The sequence below is a fragment of the Gadus morhua genome, chromosome 12 (genome assembly GCF_902167405.1).
Source record: "Gadus morhua chromosome 12, gadMor3.0, whole genome shotgun sequence".
Lineage (NCBI taxonomy): Eukaryota > Metazoa > Chordata > Actinopteri > Gadiformes > Gadidae > Gadus > Gadus morhua.
In genome coordinates, this window is record NC_044059.1 from 21,863,863 (window position 1) to 21,886,999 (window position 23,137).

The following is a 23,137-nucleotide window of genomic DNA, read 5'->3' on the forward strand; positions in this document are numbered from 1 at the left end:
GTTCCAAGCATATTATGTGCAGCATTGAACGTTGGATATAAAATAGCACATTGCTAATTCTTTGTGGGGGGTGGTAGAGAGCCAGAGTGCACAAAACAGACACGGATAAAGAGGAATTTGATCATTTTTATGTAGACCACTGTTGTAATACATTAACCTATCCTGTTACTTCTCGTAGCTCCAAATATGCTGTACTGAGGCTTTCATTTTACCATGTGGTTGATGTATGCCACACACCATATATATATATATATATATATATATATATATATACACACGCACACATTTCATTGTGCATGAAAAACAATGTGTATAATAATGATCCTGGATAAAATCCTATGGAAAGCTAGAATGCTTGATTGTACTCCTTGCTACTGCAGTAAGATCAGTAGCAAGCAAGTAGCAGTATAATTTACTTCAAAGTGAGTAACAATTGGTAGTGTCTTGAGGGCCATAGGGACATGACTCTTTGTTATCAAGGCATCTTTTGTAATCAAGACGATTTGCTACGGGCAACAAATCGTTCCGAATTTCTTGGCAGCCATCTGCCCCTTATTTAGAATTATTAATAATGGTGCAACAATTACTGTAAATGTATCCACAGCATCTTCCACAACATTAAAATATCGTTAAGTTAAACTTTTGCTTAACCTACCAAAGTTGAGGGTTCAATTTAAATACACCAAACCATAGTTACATCTTTACTTTCCTGCACCCTCCTGCCCCTCCTTTGGGGCGTCTACTTACCCCTTGTGCCGGTGGAGTGTGGAAGGCATATCATAAGAGCCTCCTGCTGCGGGGGGGATAATCTGGGGATGGGGGGCCTCAGCAAGGCGGGGGCCCACAGCGCTCCAGGCTGAGTCCACCTTAACTGAAAATGAACTCCCCCGTGAGGTTCTCCAATTCCACTGCCCCCTATAGAGAGAGACACACGCACGCACACACACACACACACACACACACACACACACACACACACACACACACACACACACACACACACACACACACACACACACACGCACACACACACACGCACACACACACGTCCACCCAACACACACACACACACATGTCCACCCCACACAAACAGACACACACACAGATCCACCCCACAAGCACACTTCCACCAAACACACACACACACACACACACACACACACACACACACACACACACACACACACACACACACACACACACACACAAATGTCCACCCCACAAACACACACATGTCCACCCCACACACACACACACACACACACACACACACCTACACACACACACACACACACACTTGGGAAGTAAACTGAGAAAAAAACAGGAAGTATTGGTTGTCGGTGGGGGGGTGCATTGCACAGGATTCAAGAGCCAGGCTGTTGGTCACGGTCGGCTGTGGCAGGGCTTCCAATGCGAACACAGTTTAAAGCTCGGCTCACTTAGCTAAGAGCTGCAGGGAAGCCCAGAGTGTCAGTAGAGCTGGCGTGGTCTGTCATTACAAGGAGGAAGACACAGAGCTACACCCACCCATGTTCACATCAAAACACACCATTTGCCCTTTGCCCATTTTCTTCTCTTCACTCACACACTTCCAACCTTATACTTACATGGGGACTCATTCGGCACCAGGTACACTTCACAAGGTACCAACCCACTAGTTGTACTGGACAGAGATGCAAATAAAAACTGAGACTGAAGGCCTGCCTCTGGTTTTACTCTGTCTTTCTCTCTCTCTCTCTCTTTTTTTCTCTTTCCTTCTTTCTCTCTTTCTTTCTCTCTCTCTCTCTCTCTCTCTCTCTCTCTCTCTCTCTCTCTCTCTCTCTCTCTCTCTCTCTCTCTCTCTCTCTCTCTCTCTCTTTCCTTCTTTCTCTCTTTGTCTCTTTCTTACTCTCTCTGTCTCTGTCTGTCTCTCCCTCTCTCTCTCTCTCTCTCTCTCTCTCTCTCTCTCTCTCTCTCTCTCTCTCTCTCTCTCTCTCTCTCTCCCTCTCTTTTTTTTCTCTTTCCTTCTTTCTTTCTCTCTCTCTCTCTCTCTCTCTCTCTCTCTCTCTCTCTCTCTCTCACATATATTTATAATATATATAAATATTGGATGTCATGCTGCTTATTGGTGTGCATAATTCCACAATGTATTACAATGAGCCTAGCCTAGTTCCTTCACATGCTGCTCGGAGTGCGCCTTGATAACAGTGATACCAGGGGGCATCCAGGCTCAATGACACAGCTGCACTCAGGAGGACCCACACAAACTCTCTCTCTTTTGTTATCTGGGCTTGCTGTGAAAAACGTTAGATTTCACTTAGGTCACTTCAGAACTAGACTACATATTTAACATTTGAGTCGACACAGAGGACAACACCATGCAGATTGCACTTTGTTAACGTTAGCAATGGCTTCATTGACCTGATTCCCACCCTGTGGGCCAACCTCCCGAAAGGAAGGGGCAGTAGTGAGCTGAGCTTGATATCGCTTCAGTAAAATTGCATTTGTGCTCTCTTTGGTGGCCAGGGTTGGCCAGTGATGGTAATTTGGTTTTCTGTGGCATATTGTACTACCTGATATCCTGTAAGGAACAAGCAACATTGGTTGTAACCATGGCAATATCTTCTACGGCCCCCCAGTGTCGTGGCCAAATGGTTTTAAATCAAGCAATTCAAAAAACATTTCATTGTGTTTGGTTGCAATGCACTGCAAGGAGGTGAAGCTGACACAGTGGAGGGTGAAGAATAGATGCTGCAAAACAGGGATGGAAAAATGCATCACCTGCCAATAGTAGCTCTAAAAACATGTATGACATTTCCATTGTTTCCATTTTCAAAGTTCTCCACACAACCTTTGTAACCTTTATACTCAGATAACATTACAGTCATTTTGCGACTGCACTGTTAGGCATTTTTCTCTGAGACCCTTTAAATGTGTTCTTTGAAACGAATTGTTCCCACAAAGATTTGTTTGAGTCCAGCATGCAAAGTCCTACAATAAAATGTCAAATCTGCTGGAAAATTAAGAAACCTTGAGAAACCATAAGGGATAATAAGTGCTACTTGAATAGCAAAACAGCAGCAGGCTAAGACTTAAGACAACGAAGCACCAGACACTCATCAACACACATCTCTATTTGGCGGGAAATGTTACATCACGCTTTGAATATTTACACCCAATAAAGACATGGTTGACCTACAAGTGCACCACACACATAGTAAACAGAGCAGAAGGTAGTGAGTGTGTGTTCAGAAGATACACATTTTATACCATAAATTTCTCATTTTTCTTCATTCTTCTTAAATTATCTTCCACATTAAATACAGTGCATTTAGTATGGACTGGAACAGATGAATATAAAACGAGATTCCACTTCATTGTATTGAGATTAAAAACGTTTCTCTTAAATCAAATTTTAATTTATTTTATAAATCGTTAGGTCTGAACTATATCCTTAAGACCAGAGGGAAACTCCATGTCATACTCATAACTCATAACACACCAAAAAGAAAATTAAACCCTACTCTGGCAACCTTTTTAGAGGAATATATATTTATGAATAGCAAGATCCAAATATAATATTCAAGGGAAATTACTGACATTTCCAATACTGCGGTCAGAGGGAGATTGTGAAATATATATCTGCAAAACATTACTCACACACACTCACACACATACTCAGTCCTTTCTAGTGTGGGTAGAAATCATGGTCTTCAAAGGGATCTATATACAATCATGGGGGAGAGAGTGAGTGTCTCTGTCATGTCTTTAGGGATGTTGGGTCAGCCACAGTTTTGAAAAACAAACCAGAACCATCCTTATTTATTTGGTGTTTGCCTTGATAATTGAAGAGTCAAACCATAACTAGCTAGGGTATAGCAATATAGTTTTGGAAAGGCTAAACAATCATGGGTGTTTATATTAGCTATAATCCATGTTGTTTTGTTGTATTGGTTCCCCTGCCTTGGTGGTTGTATTGGTTCCACTACTGGTAACCTGTGTCTATAAATACGGGAGAAGGTGTATTAAAAAATGCAGTGAAGTAAATATGCTTTCATGGCCTGGACGGTTTGGTAAAACGACCCTGTTAACTGAAGAGGCAAATACTAAAACAACCACACAGTACATGTTCTGATTTGACTGATTTGAGTACTCATATTGCTGATAGTATGATGCTTGGGACAGCTACAAGATTTAAAAAATATCGAAACTATTTAGAATTGTAAGACAACATAGATAATGACTTGTTGTAAACATATATTCCTTTTTTTTTACATTATCTCCAATGGTTTTGTAACAAAACAGTCCTAGGGTTTAATAAAGCAGCAATATCCCAAATAACAGTCAAATAAATGCCAGATCGGCCCACCACTCCCTCCCTAACACTACCACCAACCTCTCGCCCCCCTTTACCGATTCCCCGTATTCCACAGATATCCATCCCACCCGCCCATTCCTTCACATCCGACAACCTATTCATTCAGAGCATGCACCTATTCAAAGAAAATAGCAGTCCAAGAAATTGAACAGAAACAGCAATCACTAACAAACACGTCTGACCTTCACATTACATTTAGATTAAATACCAAATATTTTAACTCTCCAGGCTTACTCTTCAGGTTCATCATCTTTTCATTTGGTATGCATGATGCTTATTCATTTGCCTATCTCCTAGTGGTAGGTGGTTATGTTCCCTCGAATGGCAATACAGTTGATTTCTGCGAATTTAAACAGGATATTTTTGTAAAATCGTATGTTTTTGCCCGTCTCTGTCTGCCAGTGGATCTGTGGAGCTTCATCTATCGAGGCAAAAGTCTGAAGAATTCCGTTTCTGAACAGATTTTAAAAAGTTTTGTGAATCCAATCAAGGGGATTTGTCTTAAAAAGATTTAATGCAACTGGTTTTCTTTCAAACCTGATGCCAGATATTTTGACTGATAAGGCAGCCTTATCTGATGTGGTCCTTGCCAAATACTCATAAGAGGTAACTGGATTAGGGTATCAACAGTGCATCTATACAGTTAATAACTATTGTGTACAGGAGAATTCCTTTAGTGTTCTCTAGTGTCTATTCAATGTATGCTAAAATGACTACCAGCCCCATTCCCAGCAATTCTCCATTTAAAAAAGTATAGTGCTCTGTGTTAGGGATCTGGTTCTCTGTGAAGACCAATCAAGGATTGGATCTGATACTAGACTGTAGTGTCCCCAAATGTCGACCTCTTTGAGTAGGTCAGACAGGTTAAAGACAGGTTAAAGTTAAAACAAACAGTTTCTCAAAGAACTGGGGGTTGTTAATGTTTGCTTGTGACAAGCGTAATAACCCTTGCACTATGAAAAACCTCCCGAATCCCTAATAGTGGCTCTTACCCTCCTGCTTCCATCAAGAAAATCTTTGGCTGCCAGAAGTGTCTCTTGCAAGAAGGCTATTACAATATTATGTTGTTTAGAATAACTTTGAATACGTTGCCTCTTCACAGAATTGTTTACCCCTCTTACGTTCCAAACCAGGAATCTATATCCCACTTTTCTGTCTATTTATTCTTATATATATGGCCGTTAACAAATTAGATTACTGTTGTAAAAGCAAAAAGATTGTTCCCTCCTTTCTCTTTAGAATTTCCCTTAGACGAATACTTTGATAATTGTTATAAAATAAAATAAACCTCTCACGAAAAGAAAACCTACCACTTAGCAAAACTAAAGAGGTTTGATCATTTTTAAGAACATACAAAGCTTGCTCAGCTCTGTTATAGTAATCTTCTGAATATTCAATGTTACAAATTATTGTGATGTGTGATACAAATAACTGAAAATGTAATAAAAAAAAATATATATTTAAAAACCCAATTTAAAAAATCTAAATAAAATCAATAAACTGGGCCTTCCGATGCATTTCTAACCCCCACAAGTACACTTTAGCTTATGCCTTCATATATATCCATTGGTGGAAACCCTGAAGCTGGGCCGCGCTACCAGATAAGTGTTAATGGGCTAGTGAAGCCCTGAAATATTTTTTCCTGATTATCCTGTGGTGTGGGTAATGTTACGATTTGTTTTCTTTACTTTGCAGTCTGATTGGTTCACATCTATTTGATATGAAATATTAAAAATGTGTTAAATATTTGCTATCTGCTATCCTGTAGTGGAGAGCCCTGAGGACCGCCGAGTATGCAGTGTTGGTATTGTCACATGCGAAAGACAATAGCCAATTGGGAGCCCCACTGACCGTTCACCCCAACAGAAGCCAAAACACTTTTTTGAAAAAGACTATTCAGTCCAACTCCCCTTACAATGTTTACAGTACATTTTCCATGACTTCGTCCATAGTTATTTCAGTGTTCTTTAGGATGCCCTGAAAAAAAGAACTTCAAAAGCTAGCATAGCTATCATAGCCTGGCTGCCGTCTGCCATGATGGTTTACACTCAAGTGAAGTTATGATCACCAGACTGGGGTTTCGCTTTAAGAGAGTTCTTGTTTCGGAAAAATCATTGCCTTTCATATTTAACGACCAAAACAGTTAAGGGTATTTTCCTCCGTTTTCTAAAATAAAAAACAAAGTCTGGTGTGTGCCAGGCATTACCGTGCATTTTGGACTTGTGGAAAATGTTGACAACGTACAATGAAAATGTTTATCTGATTTTATTGTTTGGCAACAATTCCCCAAAAAATCGAATGATTGAACTTTCTCTCGGACCTCAATTAATCTTTGAATGAGTTTGGTCGAATGAAACTCAATGCTTTGATACTATGGACTTAATGATGGCTTTATTAAAGGTTATCAGAATAAACGTTTCGTTGTGAAACCCACAATAGAATGGATGTTCTCTGCAGAGCTTCGAACAATGCCTCTGTTTCTCTCTGTCTCTGTCACTCTCGCTCTCTCTGGGTCTGTCTCTCTCTGATCTCACTTAGATAAAAATAGAAGCAGAAAACAGAGAAGGTTGAAACGATTCTGAGATTTGTATCTTATGTCTTCAATAATGTTGAAACCCAAGTCGATAATGTAACAAATTTCTGAGCTCATAATATAATAACATTTTGCCTATCATTTTACAATGTCTAACATTTGTTCACCACAAAAACCAACATTTCAATATTATTTAACCATTCAGCAAACCAAAGTCAACAGGCTGATTCTCATTAAGGGGGCCACTCAATGACATGCAGAACCATCATCAACACGCCCACTGAAGTGGTGTGAGAAATACAGACTTTCTACTCCTCATTCACATATAAGGTAATTTACATTTCCTACGGTGAAAATACTACCTCAGGGGTAGTATTATTCAGGAGATTTTCAGGGTACAAATGTCAGGAAATGTTGGTCACACATACGGCCCATCAGGAGAATATCAGCACTTACACGTGTGTCTGAAAGCAGCTAGTGTGTGAGCCTTTGATTACATTATAAAATTAGTCAATTTATGGTAACAGGGGTAATTGTTCAATGGAAAGTGTAGTATACTATGCATGCAAATCAATTATTAAATAGCTTTCACTGTTATTTAGGGCTGAAAAGTGCATTGACATTTTTAAATGCAAGGCAACTACTATTGGTTAGTTGAAAATAATAATCATCATTTAGATTAAACATCTCTTCCAGTGTCCTGGCCAAGACAGGCAGCAGTAGCCTACAGTCACACATAAAGTAGCATACACACAAAACATAAGCAAAATAAAACAACTATCAATATCGCAAGACATTTGGGGAGGCTCAAGGAGGAGGGTATTCAGTTCAATATTACATTGGAGCAACAAAATGTAGTCTTGTGGTGGACTCTATATACATAATTCACCATACTGTGTTATTGACATGTTTTCATTCTGTGTTATAGGGACACTGTCTCTTTAAGATCACATGACTTATGTGTTGATATGCCGGTCGGTGCAATGTTTTAATTTAACGGTTTTTATATGACAAAATGAACGACCCGCCGTTGCTTTTCGAGGTGAGAAATTACCTCTTCCCTTCTTTTATCGCAATTTCTACAGTCTACAGACAGAATGTGTTACCTGGGAGAGTTTGTCGATGGCGGAGCCGTTATGTTTAAAAACATAACGTCTTACCTGGGCGAGTGTGTCGCTGCAGTGTGTGCGTGTGTGTTCTTACCTAGGCGCATGTGTCGATGGCGGAGCAGTTATGTTTAAAAACATAACGTCTTACCTGGGTGAGTGTCGCTGCGATGTGTGCGCGCGTGTGTTTCGTCGTTATATCTTCATCTAACTTTTATTATATTCTTGGTTTGCCTCTCAATGAAACAAGTTTACAACTCAACATTGAGAAAACATGGAATTGTAAAAAGGGAATGCCTGTTCATTCCATCTGGTAAATATAAATAGTTGATAGTACTGAGAATTGTGTGTGGGCACAGCAAACACATTTAAGATACAAAGATAAACAGTTCCAGTTCATTTTGAAGGCTTGCTTGAATCTGGGGACGGAGTAAAATAACATCCAGTCTGATGGGCAAATCCATGTAAGGAAGGTACAGACGCACAAGCATTGCACTTGTGTAAGCAAATACAGACACACCAATGCTAACACACATACAAGCATATTGACTGTCTGCAAACCCTGTGTCCAACCACCCACACACATACCGCAGGGCCAACCCACAAACTTTGCCCCAGTGGCTTCATTATAAAGCCTTTAATGGGTCTTATTTAGTGACCAGAGGCCTCAGACACCACTGATTGATGGGCCGCCAAGGCCCCCGGCCTGCTGGTTCCTCTGCTGAAAATCATTCACAGTGCTAGTCGCTCTGCTGAATATCATTCACACACAAGGAGGGACGGGAAGGGGAGGAGGGGTCGTTGATGAGGTGGAGCTTTTCAGCCGACCCTCCCCACACACACACACACACTCGCACAAACGGCCATTAACACGCAAACACTTGCACACTCACGCAAACACATGCGAGTATATACACACGTGCATTCACATGTGGGCGAGCACATAGAATAACGCACATATGTGTACGTACTCACATGTGCATGCACGCACCCATGCACATACGCAAATGCACACACACGCACACACTCACACACACACACACGTACGGACACACACACACACACATACACACACACCACAGACATCTACTGAGAGTCCATCTGTCGAGCGCACCTGCCAATAGAGTTTCAGATGTATGCTGATGTAGCGCTCAGGGTCTCCCGTCTGACAATACCACCGGTTAGCAGTCAGCAAACTCCTTATGGCACAGAGAGAGACACTGAGACCAAAGAGAGCGAAAGAGGGGAGGCTACAAGTGTTGAGGACATATGTATGGCAGTCTCATGAAACTGTCCAAAAAAAGACAGGAGCAATATTCCCATTAAATATGAAGGAATTACTTTTCTATTATCACAGAACACAATGCTATGGTATGTATAAGGTTCCCTCTGTCGTTTTTTCAGACGATTGCACAAAATATTTTTTTGTTTTCAGAAGTCGATTTTGCATTTGCCGAATGGAACACTTAAATACAGCCTACAACAAATCTCACAACAAAGTGTGGGCACAGCAGATGCATTGAAGATAAATAAATGACCTCTAAATATATGTGGGCAGCCGAACAATTCCAGTTCAAAGAGTTCAGAGTCGTGTGGAGAGCTTCAGCATGAAGCTTTGCTTAACAAAACTGCTGAAACTGAAATAGAAAAACAGCAGAACAAAGTTCAATGGATTTCATCGTGGCTTCCAACACAAGCCAGCAAAGTGTCCAAAGAAATTCATTTCACTAAAGACGGAACACGGAGAGACAGGGACTTGAATGAGATTGAATGACTTGGAGAAAGAAAGAAAAAATGAGGACACAGCAGGAACACAGACATTTAAGACACAAAGAGATGCATTTTATTGGTTCTCCCTGTTGGGAAGACAGGAAATCAGGAAGACTACAGGGGGCAGAGGGGAGACATTGCCTCCTCCTGCCATAATGCTTTAGTGTCAAGGCTGTTGCACGTGCGTATGTATGTTTAATGTAGTTGTTGTTCAGTCATTATGCGTGTGTGTACATCTGCGTGTCCCTCTAGGGAAAATGAAAAAGAACATGGATTTCAGATGTCACATTTAAACATCGAAAGCAACATTCTGTCACAAAACATAAACGTAAAACATGCTGCAGTGGCAGTGAAGTCCTGTTGGGTTCGGGTTGTGTGTGTATGTGTGTGTGTGTGTGTGTGTGTGTGTGTGTCTGTGTGTGTGTGTGTGTGTGTGTGTGTGTGTGTGTGTGTGTGTGTGTGTGTGTGTGTGTGTGTGTGTGTGTGTGTGTGTGAGTGTGTGTGTGTATGTGTGTGTGTGTGTGTGTGTGTGTTCGCTGTTTGCATTGAATGCAACCGTTGGCCATATAAATGAAGCCCTTGCTTCAACCAAACGTGATCACATTAGATGTATGTGTGCATTGTTGTTGTGCCTAGTTATTTATTGTTGAGTTTCATTTTAAAATAATTATGGGGAAGCCATGATAGTGTTAGCATGTCATATATGATAACTAAAATAAAAATAAAAACTGGTGTAAAATCCTTTTCACCAGTCTCCGCAACCCAGTTTAACGTTCCATCCTGTTCCATACTCTGTTCCAATCTTTCCATTACACCAACCCCAGTTGGGTATGCTAACTAATGCCAGGAGGGTATGCTAACCAAAGCCAGGAGGGTATGCAAACAAACACCAGGAGGGTATGCTAACAAACATCAGGATGCTATGCCAACCAACGCCAGGAGGCTATGCTAACCAACGTCAGGAGGGTATACCAACCAACACCAGGAGGGTATGCTAACCAACAACTGTGCTGTGTTCCGATATCCATACTTCCATGAATACACTTTAACGTGGCACACTTTGAACGGTGAACTCCTTACGCCTAGCAGCTATAATATGCTATAAAAGCTATAAAAAGTACAAAATGACTCTATTAATGCAGGCTATGTAGAAAATGCGCCGACGTTGGCTCAACCTGATGCCGCCTCTTCCGCTATGTAGCTAAGATGGCTTCCGTTGAGTACGAAAATGTACATCGATCCACACTCAGCGGGTTGACTATTTTGAGTACACCATCCGGGTCCTTTCAGTACACTTATTTTCTCCCCAATCTTAATTGGAACGCCCTACGTGCTCAAACTAAGTATAGTAAGTACGGATAGGATCGATATTGGAACACAGCACAGGAGGGTATGCTAACCAACTGCAGGAGGGTGGTTTTGTGGAGCTTCTTCTGGGCAGCTGCTGCTGTTGTCGGCTGCGTCCAAAAGGTTTAAGGCGCCCTCACCGCCACCTACTTACAATTACTGTAATATAGTACTACGCCACGGTGTGTGACACCAGGGCCGCCGGACTTGGGGTGTAAGGTGGACAGGCTTGGGGGGGCCCAAGCCAGAGGGGGGTCCATGGGAACGTAAAATATTCCCATGGGTCAACAACTGTTCTCCCCCCCCCCCCCCCATCAACAATTCTGTGCAGGAGGCTGGTTGGGGGAATTGGGGGGGGGTACCTCTTGCATACAGGGCACAGAATTTGGTGCTGCGCCCCTGTGTGACACATTTCATATACAACCATCAGAATGCTCATACTCAATGACGTGTACTGGCTTAAAAATAGGTATCACAAAGTTGGCGCAACCCTCTCCTTCCTAGACCTCCCAGCCCAAAACAGTTTGTCAAATGTCAGTGTTCTTATTAAAGCTGGAACGGGGATTTCACTTACCCTTTAAACATCACAGTGGCTGACGCACCCTAAATCAAAAGGTTTAAGAGGACGTTATTGTAATTCTAAATTATTCATTCTTACATTGTTGATCGACACCTATATCAACATAGCCGCAAAACGATGAAGCAAAACACATGAAGATGCCTGGTATATTACCACGACGTCGTGTGTCTCCAGTGCACATTAGAACGGGGGAGGGGCCGAGGGCCAAAAGGTAATTCACTTAACAGAACCAAGTTGTGGATGTCGTGTAGTGCTATAGGGACATGACAGAGATTAGGGAACAAGGGGAACCACACGTGTTTTTTCTTCCCTCTGCAGCACATGCCGTTTGCAGGGTTGCTCTTGAATCACTTCATCCGTTTTTTCTCATAAGCCCAACTTCACAAAAATGATAAAACGGTGTAAGCCCCATTCTGTCGTCTGCCTAGCTGTCCGCCTGTCTTCCTACATTCCCACCGTTATCTCTATCTCTGTGTTCTTTGTTTACCTGTCTGCCTAACAAATCGCTCTGCCTGTTTCTCCTGTCTGGGCGTGCATATATATATATATATATATATATATATATATATATATATATATATATATATATATATATATATATATATGCATGTGTGTGTTTGTGTGTATGCATCAATTTTTAGGTAAGCAGCATCCTGGCAGATCAATAAGCCACCAAAGAAGTTTTGGCTTTTGCAGTGGAGATCAAAACAGTTCAATAATCTAGTCCTCCCCAGAGACGAGGTTTCTAGTTGATAGACACACTGCTAGGCAACAGGGGATGCATCCAAAGTCAAAGTAATTGTGATTATATTGTAATTGACAGTTGCTTGACATGGGGACTGTGATCTAGGAAGGGAAATGGACATATTAATGGATTAACCCAGTTTAACATCCTGTACCAGAACTTATAGAACTAACACAATTCTCGACTCCATATTATATTATATTTCTTAATCCATGAATTCCCGCAAATAAAATCCTCCAATCTTTGCGTAAATATAACACACAGTAATTGTTTCATGGCCAACAGTAAATATTATACTATATTGTGCGACAGTATATACCGAGATAGAGCTAAATGCCGTGTCTGTGTTCACATTCGACATGGAAAGAATAGTGCAGTCAGTTGTTATTCGTTTCAAAGGTAACAGTAGATGCTTTTATGAATTGTGTTGAATTTATTGGGTAATAATCAATGTGCTCATATTGTCTGTTCATAAGCTGCTACCCTCCAACCTCAATCAATACAACACATTGTGAGTGAAATTGCAACACGATATCCTTAGCGTCACAAGGCTCTGCAATTTTCCAAGGGTTAACCCTTACCCGATTTTTGCATGACTAAGTACTGAATTTATGCGTTTTCTTATTGAAGAAATAAATAAAAGTGCATTGTATATGATTATATCCGATACCAATTTTAAATCGATCTTATTTTAACTTGGGAGGCAGTGAGGGCTGTAATTCATAGCATTGTATCATTTATTTTCCAAATTAAAATGTATGAAAATATTGAATTGATTCCACAGATAGATAGGCTTTATTGGATTTATATTATCGTGAGTCCTTTTGCCCAAAGCACATTTGAAAATATTAAATCTAGGCAGCCCACAAATACAATATGGTTTAAAAAAATGTTTTTAACACAAATAGATAGCTTGATCCCCTGTTTTATCATTATAATTCATTAATAAACCAGATGAAATCATCCGTAAATGTATGAACACACACACAAACACACACGCGCACAAGCAAACACACACACACACACACACACACACACACACACACACACACACACACACACACACACACACAAACTCGCTCGCAGAAGCATATGTGTCTACATGCGAGAATATTCTGAACAAACGTTGAGTTTGCCAATAATGAAGATTGAACACTTAATCCTCACTGGCCTGTCTGTCAGCCGGCAACAGAGGTGGTCAGGATCAATAGCCCTATTACCTGATGGGGGGAGAATGGATTGGGAAAAAAAAGAGAACAAATGGAAGAAACAGATTGAGCAAGTTAGAATGCAAGCAAGTTGGAGAGGGAGAGAGATAAGTACAATTATATCAAATGAGCGGGCTGTCGAGAGAAATCCATGACAAGTCGCATGAAGGAATGTGAGCGCGACAGGGAGAGTAAAGGAAGGAAAGAGAGAGCGACAAAGAGAGAGAGATTCAAAGGAATGTACTAGAGAGAGGGAGGGAGGGATCGAGCATTCAAAAGCTGAAAAGAAATATCTCATTGAGACATAATATCATCGGTGGGGACCTGTGACAGATAAAAAGTCCCCCAGGCACAGAGCGAATCACAGAGAAACAGAGGCGATACGCTGAGACATGGGAAAGCATGGAGACACAGCAGGCAGGCAGATAGAGAGCCACCTTGACAGGAATGGAGACACAGATGCTGTGATGTCATGATTGTCCATCCGGCAACCCTCGGACCATGGGGAAGCCTGCAGGGCCAACATGACTCCATGCATGGCCAACCTGCCTCAATGCATTGCTATCCTTTCTCCATGCATGGCTAACCTGCCCCATGCATGGCTGTCCTGCCTCCTTGCATGACTGTAGTATACATGGCGTGTTCGTTTACGTGTTCTGGGGGTCTGCTTTGAATATGAAATCCAGATTTAATTTCATATTGCAATCACGAAATTGGGTAGCACTATTACATACCTTTTTATAGAATATTCTTGCATGAAAAAACGTTGCCAAAAGTATGCCCTGCATCCGTTGAGTTTAACCCACCATGCATCCAGGGTTGCCAACCGTCCCGTGTTAGCCGAGACATCCCTTATCAGTTTTACGCATAGCTTCAATGAGCCAATTCCAGCAAAAATACGTTTTGATAATTTCTGGTGTTTGGTCGGTTTGGCATCTGACAAAATAATATGAATTCCCACTGTATATTCACGTAACGCTATACCCCAACGCCCTGGCACCACGCATGACAAAAGGTGTTGTGCTACCTACGCATCACCCTTTTGTCCAGAATTAGTGAGAAAGTTGGATAACCCTAGCTGCATCGCAACCCATGTCAAACCTACATGACACCACGAAACATCATGGGCACAAGTACCCAAAGTTTTTTGTTTACATTGGCTAACATTACCTTTAGTGCAAAGAGATGCAAAACAATGAAGACCTCTTCGGTAGCCGCTGATTGCGTTGCAAGACTTCGTCCACTTACGCTCATCAAATGTGCTTTTGCAGTTTAACATGAAGATGTTGTTGGCTATAAAAATCCCAAGCACATTTCTATTTGCACTGGCAAGTGCTTAGTGATTAACTTGGTTTACTTTGAAAGGCAACATAATGAGTCAACCAACTCATTAGGGGTTAAAAGTGCATGGCTCTGATACCAAATTCCTAGATCGGTTGTCTAAGTTCTAATTATTGATAATTGCCATTAATAACATTCAGTATATACTCAAATACTTTTTCCAGGCAAAGCCCTCAACCAGACCGCTTTGTGTTGATTGTTCTGCTTGTATATCCAAGCAGAAACCAACAAACATTCTCCAGGCGATATCAGTTCACACATATTGCTTATATCGTCAACACATTAGGAATGTATAGAATAATGGTCCATTGAACGGAGGGGGGCTGATAAGTGAGCATTATGAAACAAAGCTATGCTAATGGCTTGCATGGGCATTAGCATAGTAATTGGCACACCAGACACCAAGCACAGGAATATAACAAAGATATACAATATACCTGTGTATTGATTAAAGCTATAAGAAGCACATTCCTACAGTTGGATATGGAGATATGTAATAATATACAGTATGTGTAAGGAATGAACCAATGAGGAGTCCCATTATTGGAAATAAAAAATTGCAGAAGCTGCTCTCCACTGCAGAAGTACATTATATTACACCACACTTACTGAAAATAATTGAATAATAGTCACTTTAATCTACAACGTTATCTCTTTTTAATCATCTTAATCAGCTGTAATTAAATTATTCTTCTGCAGATCTTTGGGCACATTTTTTTTTGGAGCTGTCAAGCTCTCTGGTCAGAATCATTTGATCATTTTAAATGTTACCCGCATGTTACTGAGGTTACTCGTTATTGAAAAATCATACACACGGAACATTATTGACAAGACAAATGATAAATCTATGCTCTCTCTCTCTCTCTCTCTCTCTCTCTCTCTCTCTCTCTCTCTCTCTCTCTCTCTCTCTCTCTCTCTCTCTCTCTCTCTCTCTCTCGTATCTAAACACAATGTGTGTGGTTAATAAACTTTTGGTGCATTGTTGCCTTCTGCACCCACACTTGGAGTGTCTTAATTTAAAGTCTAATCGCCTCTGGGATATAGGTACATTGCAAAGGCACAGGACTTTCCAATTCAATGAATAGCACTAATAATAATCAAAGTAACTGTTCCTCTGAGGACCTGTTTGCATTTACTTGGGAGCAATTTCTTACTCTTGGGAAACTGACGGAATATAATTACACAAGCTTATATTCACTGTGCTCTAAATTGGAGCATAAGATTCATCAAGAGTAAATGATTGGGGGGGGGGGGGGGGGGGGATGTTATGTTTTATATTGCAAAACCGTGATCTGAGTTTTGCTTTTTCGGTTGTTATTGGCACACAATGAATACAAAAAACATAATGGCTGGGCAAACCTGTCCCTACGTACCACTTGTGTAGTCAAAACATGACAGTGTATATAACTAGATGGCTATGTGGGCTGATCATTCTGGGAGACTGAACTACTAACACATATACATAGCACAAAGTCACTGCAAACCTCAATGTTTGTTTGAGTTATCCAATGTCTAGATATAGACTGAATCATTATATACGTGTCCTATTTCAACCGTCCTAATTCTTAACTACAGGTTGTTCCATGATAATCAATTATTCAACCCTCCTGCTTTGCATTGCGATCACACTATAGGAGGACACGCAGGGTAAAAAACTGGCAGGAGGGAGACCATTTGCACTTACCCAGGCACATATCGGCCCCCGACCCACCACCTCGATCACTCACATCGATAGTACACCTGGATGTCATGCGGGCAGTGGACTGGCCGACTGAGAACACTGAAAGGACCTATAATCCGATGGGCCAACGCGGCGAGGCCCAGGATAGTGACTTATGAAGCTCATTGTCTGTTGGTTATGATCCGTCAGAGGTACATTACGGCTTATATTTCATCTCAAAATGCAGCGTAAAGGCAGAAAGGTGTGGGGGGGGGGGGGGGGGGGGGGAAGCACGAAAGATAGTGGTGTGGCAATCTGCATTCATTGTTGTTTTACCTGTGTCAGCATTCCCGCTGTCAACACGCACGCGCGCACACACACACCCACACACTCGTCTAAGAAGCACAAGTTTGGCATGATGCGCACAGAGTTGACACGCATGCACAGCCGTGCACGTGTACACACGCTTGGAGGTTTGTTTGCATAATGGAAAGCAAGATGACTAGAAGGACGGTGTGAAGAAATAGCAATGGCAGATGAAATATTTACATGGTGCTGCGTATCACAACCCTCTCCATTCTCCATCTGGCCAGAGAATACAGAAGGGTGTAGAAGGGGAGGGCAGGGCCTGCGGCCGGAGGAGGTGTGTGTGGAGAACTGAGAGGGGGGGGGGGGGGGGGGGGGGGGGGGGGGAGCGAGCAAACGGGACAAGGGGTAAAAATAGTAGAGTACTGGAGAGGAAATGGAAGGAATGTAACAATACCGTAATGCATTGGACCTTCCTTCCCCATCTATATACGAACCGACTGCTTAAGGATTCATAGCCACGAGAAAAGGACTGGATGTGTAGTAGAGCAACACAGTTTTGACGGGATATTGGTATTACCAGACGATGTTGATTGTGTAAAACATTTTGCGTGGAAGCGCATGCACAAAAGTTGAAGTTCGTCTCACAAATACTTTCAGAGCTAGAAATGGGGTCCAAAGGCCCCCAAAAGGGGGATCTGAACCACTGCTTTAATCTTGCCTTCCGTCGGGCTAGATGGTTGGCACTACCTGTGCAACAAATACAGGAGTGGACCCTAATACAGGACCTTACATTCAATAGCAGGTTTTGAGAAAATGCCAGCATCTCTCCTAATAACCCCTCTCAGGTGAGTCACCGGCACCACTACAACTGCTTTAATAATACATTCTGGACACAGCAATGGATCCTGCCCTATTTATATATAGCACTTTACGTTCCACCCTCACTGTGGCACGCACAAAAGACTTGGATACTGCTGTGAGTGAATGGAGACGAGAGGAAAAGAAGGGGTTAAGGAGAGCATTGAAGAAGACAAAGGAGATTGTACAATGGGAAAGGCAAAAGGGGGACGTAAAGGAAGAAAGAAAAAAGGACGATGAAAAAAGGAATAGGTGTTGGAGTGACAATCTCCCTGAGTAACAGGGCTTGTGGAAAGATGAAAAATAGACATCCTAAGCTTTTGACTCTGGAGAGGGAAGGGACTAAGGCACCAGTATCTATCAAAATATGACCGTTTATTTCTGTGAGTCCGATTCGTTTGGAGCGTTGATAACATATGCATGTATACAATTATACAGGCTAGCGTGGTTCAATTTCATTTAAACTACTAATTGGTACCTACAGATATAGAGCTGTAGTTACCAATTTGAATCCAGAACGTCATTCATCATTGAAGCAATATGTAGACGATATCCAAAGAGTATATATTAAATATACTCTTTGGATATTTGTCTTTTTACAATATATAAACTATAGTCACCCTTAAGATATGTACACATTGCTTAGGACAAATAAAATAACATAACATAATACATCAGCACAGACATCTCAAGATAGTTTTTTATTTTGTGCATTTCAAAAAACGCACTTGCATGCAGATGATCTAATACCATTCGCTTCAGAAAAACGAAAGCTTATGGCTAGCTAATTAAGCACCTTAGCTAGCCATCTCCCAGTGACATGTTTGTTTGGCCTCATAGCCACAGACATAACACACTCAATGACAAAGGCAAATATGAACTAACATATACTTTCTTATGGGGTGCCGATTGTAAAAATTGTATAAAAAAAAAATTTGCTGATACTTTTTCAACATTTAGCTCACTTTCCACACATTTAACGCCATTTCCTCACATTTGAGACAGAAATTCATGTAAAACAACACGTTATATATTTTATTGTCAACAATATGTTCAAATGTAAAAAAAACATTTAGTTAAATATTACATATTAATGTTATATCTAAATCTAAATGTTAAATATAAATATAAATGTTAAATTTATATCTAAATGTTAAATCTAAATCTAAATCTTAAATCTAAATCTAAATCTTTCGTCAGGTTATGTCTGTTTCTGCACTCAGAGTGTGCATGAGATTGATAGAACGAGTTACTTTTAACGTCAACAGAGACTGTTGAGGATCTCTGTTAATGACGGCCAGCTAGTAGCACTAGTACTACGGTCATGGCGGGTATTGGTAGAGAGAACAAGAAGAGGTAGTAATAAAGTAGTAAAGTAATTCTTCCGCCAAATTCAAAATTAAATGTCTTTGCTTTGTTGTGATGTTCCTCGTCTTCATTGTCATACAGACCTACTAGCAGTGCTGCTACCATTTTCTTCTGTTATTGACAGTTATTTTGAATTTAGGAGAGGGTGTATGGCCACCTAACTTAGGGATCCTAACTTAAGAAATTCCTAACTCAGGATAGTTCTGTAATGGCTAAATTCCTATCTTAAGATAAGATAGGATTTCTTCCCAAGTTCAGTTAGGAAACCTCCTTCTGTAATATCAAAACCCCTAAATGCCTTCCTATCTCAAGATAGGATAGGATTTCAGAGTTAGGAAGTTTCTGGAATGAGGCCCCTTCAACACCAGCACCATCAACCCGTTGAACGGGAAGAGTTTAAATGGGTTTGTGGCTAGCATGATATGCAGACAGAAACAGATTGTGAACTCGCCAGATCGGGGGTGCCTCACGAGGCTAGACCAAGCCCTCTGCAAAGCTAATAGCATACGGCTTGACTGAAGAGCAGTGCGAGAGAGAGAGAGAGTGAGAGAGCGAGAGATATAGATGCTGACAGTGGTGTTTGGAGTAGGCCGAGGACAGATGGACAGAGATGGAAGGGTCCCCGTCAGCAACATTGGGCCTGAGGAGAGCACATCCACAGAAAAACGGACCAGACTGACTGACACACAAGCCGGGGAAACTAAATAGAGAAATGCTCTGATTGATTATCTGATGATAAAACAAAGAAAAATCGATGCATTACAGCAGCACTTAAATCTATCAAATTATTATGATATAATATATTATTTTAATAATAAAGATATTATTTAGACTTTATGTATTTACCTGTGCAGAAAACCAGTTGGAAAATAAACAAAAAATAAGTTTTTGTTTTAACAATCATTTGAGATGGTTAAAGACTTATGACCCACACACAATTTATTTCCATTTTCCACACTTTTTCACCTCCACCTAATGTTCAGTAGACCCCATCTGCTCATGCTTTGCATTGTATTAATGCGTGTCTAATTGTGTTAATGGATGTTTAATAGTGATTAATTAGGCTTCATTTCTTATTCACCGCCCTTTTTGAACCATCCTCTCCTCCACCTGTCTATGTTTGGTTCTGTTTGCGCGTATTTGCCGCTGCTTGTGTGTGTGTGTGTGTGTGTGTGTGTGTGTGTGTGTGTGTGTGTGTGTGTGTGTGTGTGTGTGTGTGTGTGTGTGTGTGTGTGTATACATGTATGCGTGCTAGCATGTGTCTTGGGCTCCTTGCCAGGCCCCGGCTAAACGATGCTGACGTTGCCTCTAATAGCTGCTCAACTTCCTGAGCCCCGGTCTCAAAGAGCAGCCGGAGAGGTCGAAGAAACTGACACACTGATACGCTGCTTAACTGACACAATGTGCCTGTGTGGACAGATGGACTTACACATACACACATGGTCAACACAGATAATTAGAACAGGGAAACCAAAGCCAACACTTTGACTTTCAACCGTCGCCCCGCCCGATGCGTACTTGCGTTTTTGCACAGGGCGTATTTGTTGAACCAATAGGTTGATTACTGATTATTGATTGATAGATGTATTGAAAGGTGTTGGTTTCTTTAAAAGAAAAGGCCTCTCAACAAACTCAGACACCCCTCAACAAACTCATAATATGAGTTTTTTGAGGGGTCTTTTTTATTAAAGAAAGGTATGTCTTTAAATGTGTGTGTCAAATTGTATTCAACAGAACAATCAACATCAATAGACTTCTAGGGTACTACTACCCAATACCTGGCTTGCCAGGGATCTGTTCCAGACTTGCCTGGACCAAAACCCATTACATGTTACCCATTCCAATGAAATTGTTTCAATTCCAGAGAGAGAGAGAGAGAGATAAACATCTCTTAACTTGTGGCTTCAGCCATCCTCCCTCCCATGTACACCTGTAAGAGGGTGGATAGAACATCATGCAGACAAGCAGCCTGAACACAAGCCCACAAAGAGTGACATATTCAGCGGTGGATTGATCATAATGGGATAGCATTGGATGAGATTACTTGTGAAAGTATGATTTGTAAACTGCATAGGAAGTATTTCTCTCAGCATTGTGGCTGCGTGTTTATTCTAAATTATATTGCAAGTTATTTCGCTATCTCTCTCATTCAGAGCGCTGTCCTTTGCTGATTGAGGTAGAAAGAATGATGGAGGCTTTTTGATGCATTACAACACAAGTAGACATGTTGGCTTCCACGGGAAAAAAATTCCCTGTGTAAATTTTGTGTATTTTATTTGAAAGCTATTCTGAAGAATAAACTATCAATTAATAAGGAAAAAGGGAAAGCTACGATGCACCCATATAGGCGGTCTTGTCAACCATCCATAGTGAGTGCCAAGCGAAGAATAATATATCTATTTTTATATATATATAGTATATAGATTGTGATGTAAGTTGATCTCTCCTAGGGTGCCAACAATGCAAGGTTGGCAGAACTAGTACGTGCATATAACTCTATAACTCCCAAGTAATTAGTAAATCATGTAATTAAATCAGGTGGCGCTGTACCCATTTCAACTGGTGATAATAGAGCCACCGGCTGAACTCTTTCCCTGACAGCAACAAAAAACTCAGGCAGCATTCGAGAAAGATGGCGTACCCAGAGCAAGACAAAGCTACATCCTTCTACATTTTTCTATGTGATGTTTATGATATTGACACAAAATAGATGCACAATGGCGCTGAGACTGTTTTCGACGGCAACACTACTATCGTCTCCTCCTACTTCCGGATCACGGCCCCGGGAAAAAATCTCGAGCGTGCGCAGAAGGCAAAATCCGATTCCATTCCGATTGAACATATAAATGTACGATTAATGAGACTATCTTTTGATTAATATAGGGGTTTTAATCCGATTCGGTCCGATTTTAGTCAGACAAAGGTGTATACATGCATTTTAAACGATAATTTTTTGAGATTGGTCAAGTATCGAGAAAGCCTCAGTCGTAATCCGCGAAAACGGGCTGCAATGGAATCCTTTTAGAGCATTGAGCCGTCACAGTACGTCAAACCGATGTTCCTGCTAGTTACATGCTCAGATGTTGTTATCATTATGGAATGGGCACCTACAGAGATACACAACTTGTTTCTTCCCTTTTCGCTTGATCACAGTCTGTTTGTTACTGTGTCAAACCGAGTCTCGCTCCAGGAGAAGTCTCCCTCTGAAATCACATTCTTCCAGGATATTTTCCTATTGTCGTAACAATCTTAATCAAATTCACTCAAATCTTTTAGATAGCCCAAAATGCACTTTCCGTAGTCCAACACAACCAAGTCTCCACTCTCGCTCATCTTCCCACCGTTCTCTTCCTACAACAACCCAGCTCAATTCTCATTGAGCAAGACTTGGTTGGATTTGGTTTGATTATCCTTTCCCTAATGATCTAAATAATCTGAGCCTGTCACTTTTAGAGGACCGACATGGACGGGTGCTAATGCCCCAAAGGATGACATTTAAGCCTGTTTTTCGCATATTAAGTCTGCAGCACTCTCGCTCAATATTGTACCAATCTCAAAAATCGTTGTTCGCATTAGTGTCTTGGACCCAAAATGATCGGAAAAAGGGCTCCATGTTGAAAAATCCTGAAAGTTCACATTTAACAGCGAGCCAATTTTGTAGAAGGCAGGAAAAGAGGAAGGTTAAAACATTAAAAAAGAATTTTGTCTAGAATTGTCTATCAAAGAACTTTGCGATAAAAAGCTATCTCCAATGCACATGTTTGATGCTAGCAAGACGTAGATCAAATCCAATGGAACATTGTTATTCAGAGCTCGGCATTCAAATGTATTGCTTATGCTTGTAATTTGCAAGAGCTTACACAATCTCACACACACACACACACACACACACACACACACACACACACACACACACAAACTCACACACACACACACACACACACACACACACACA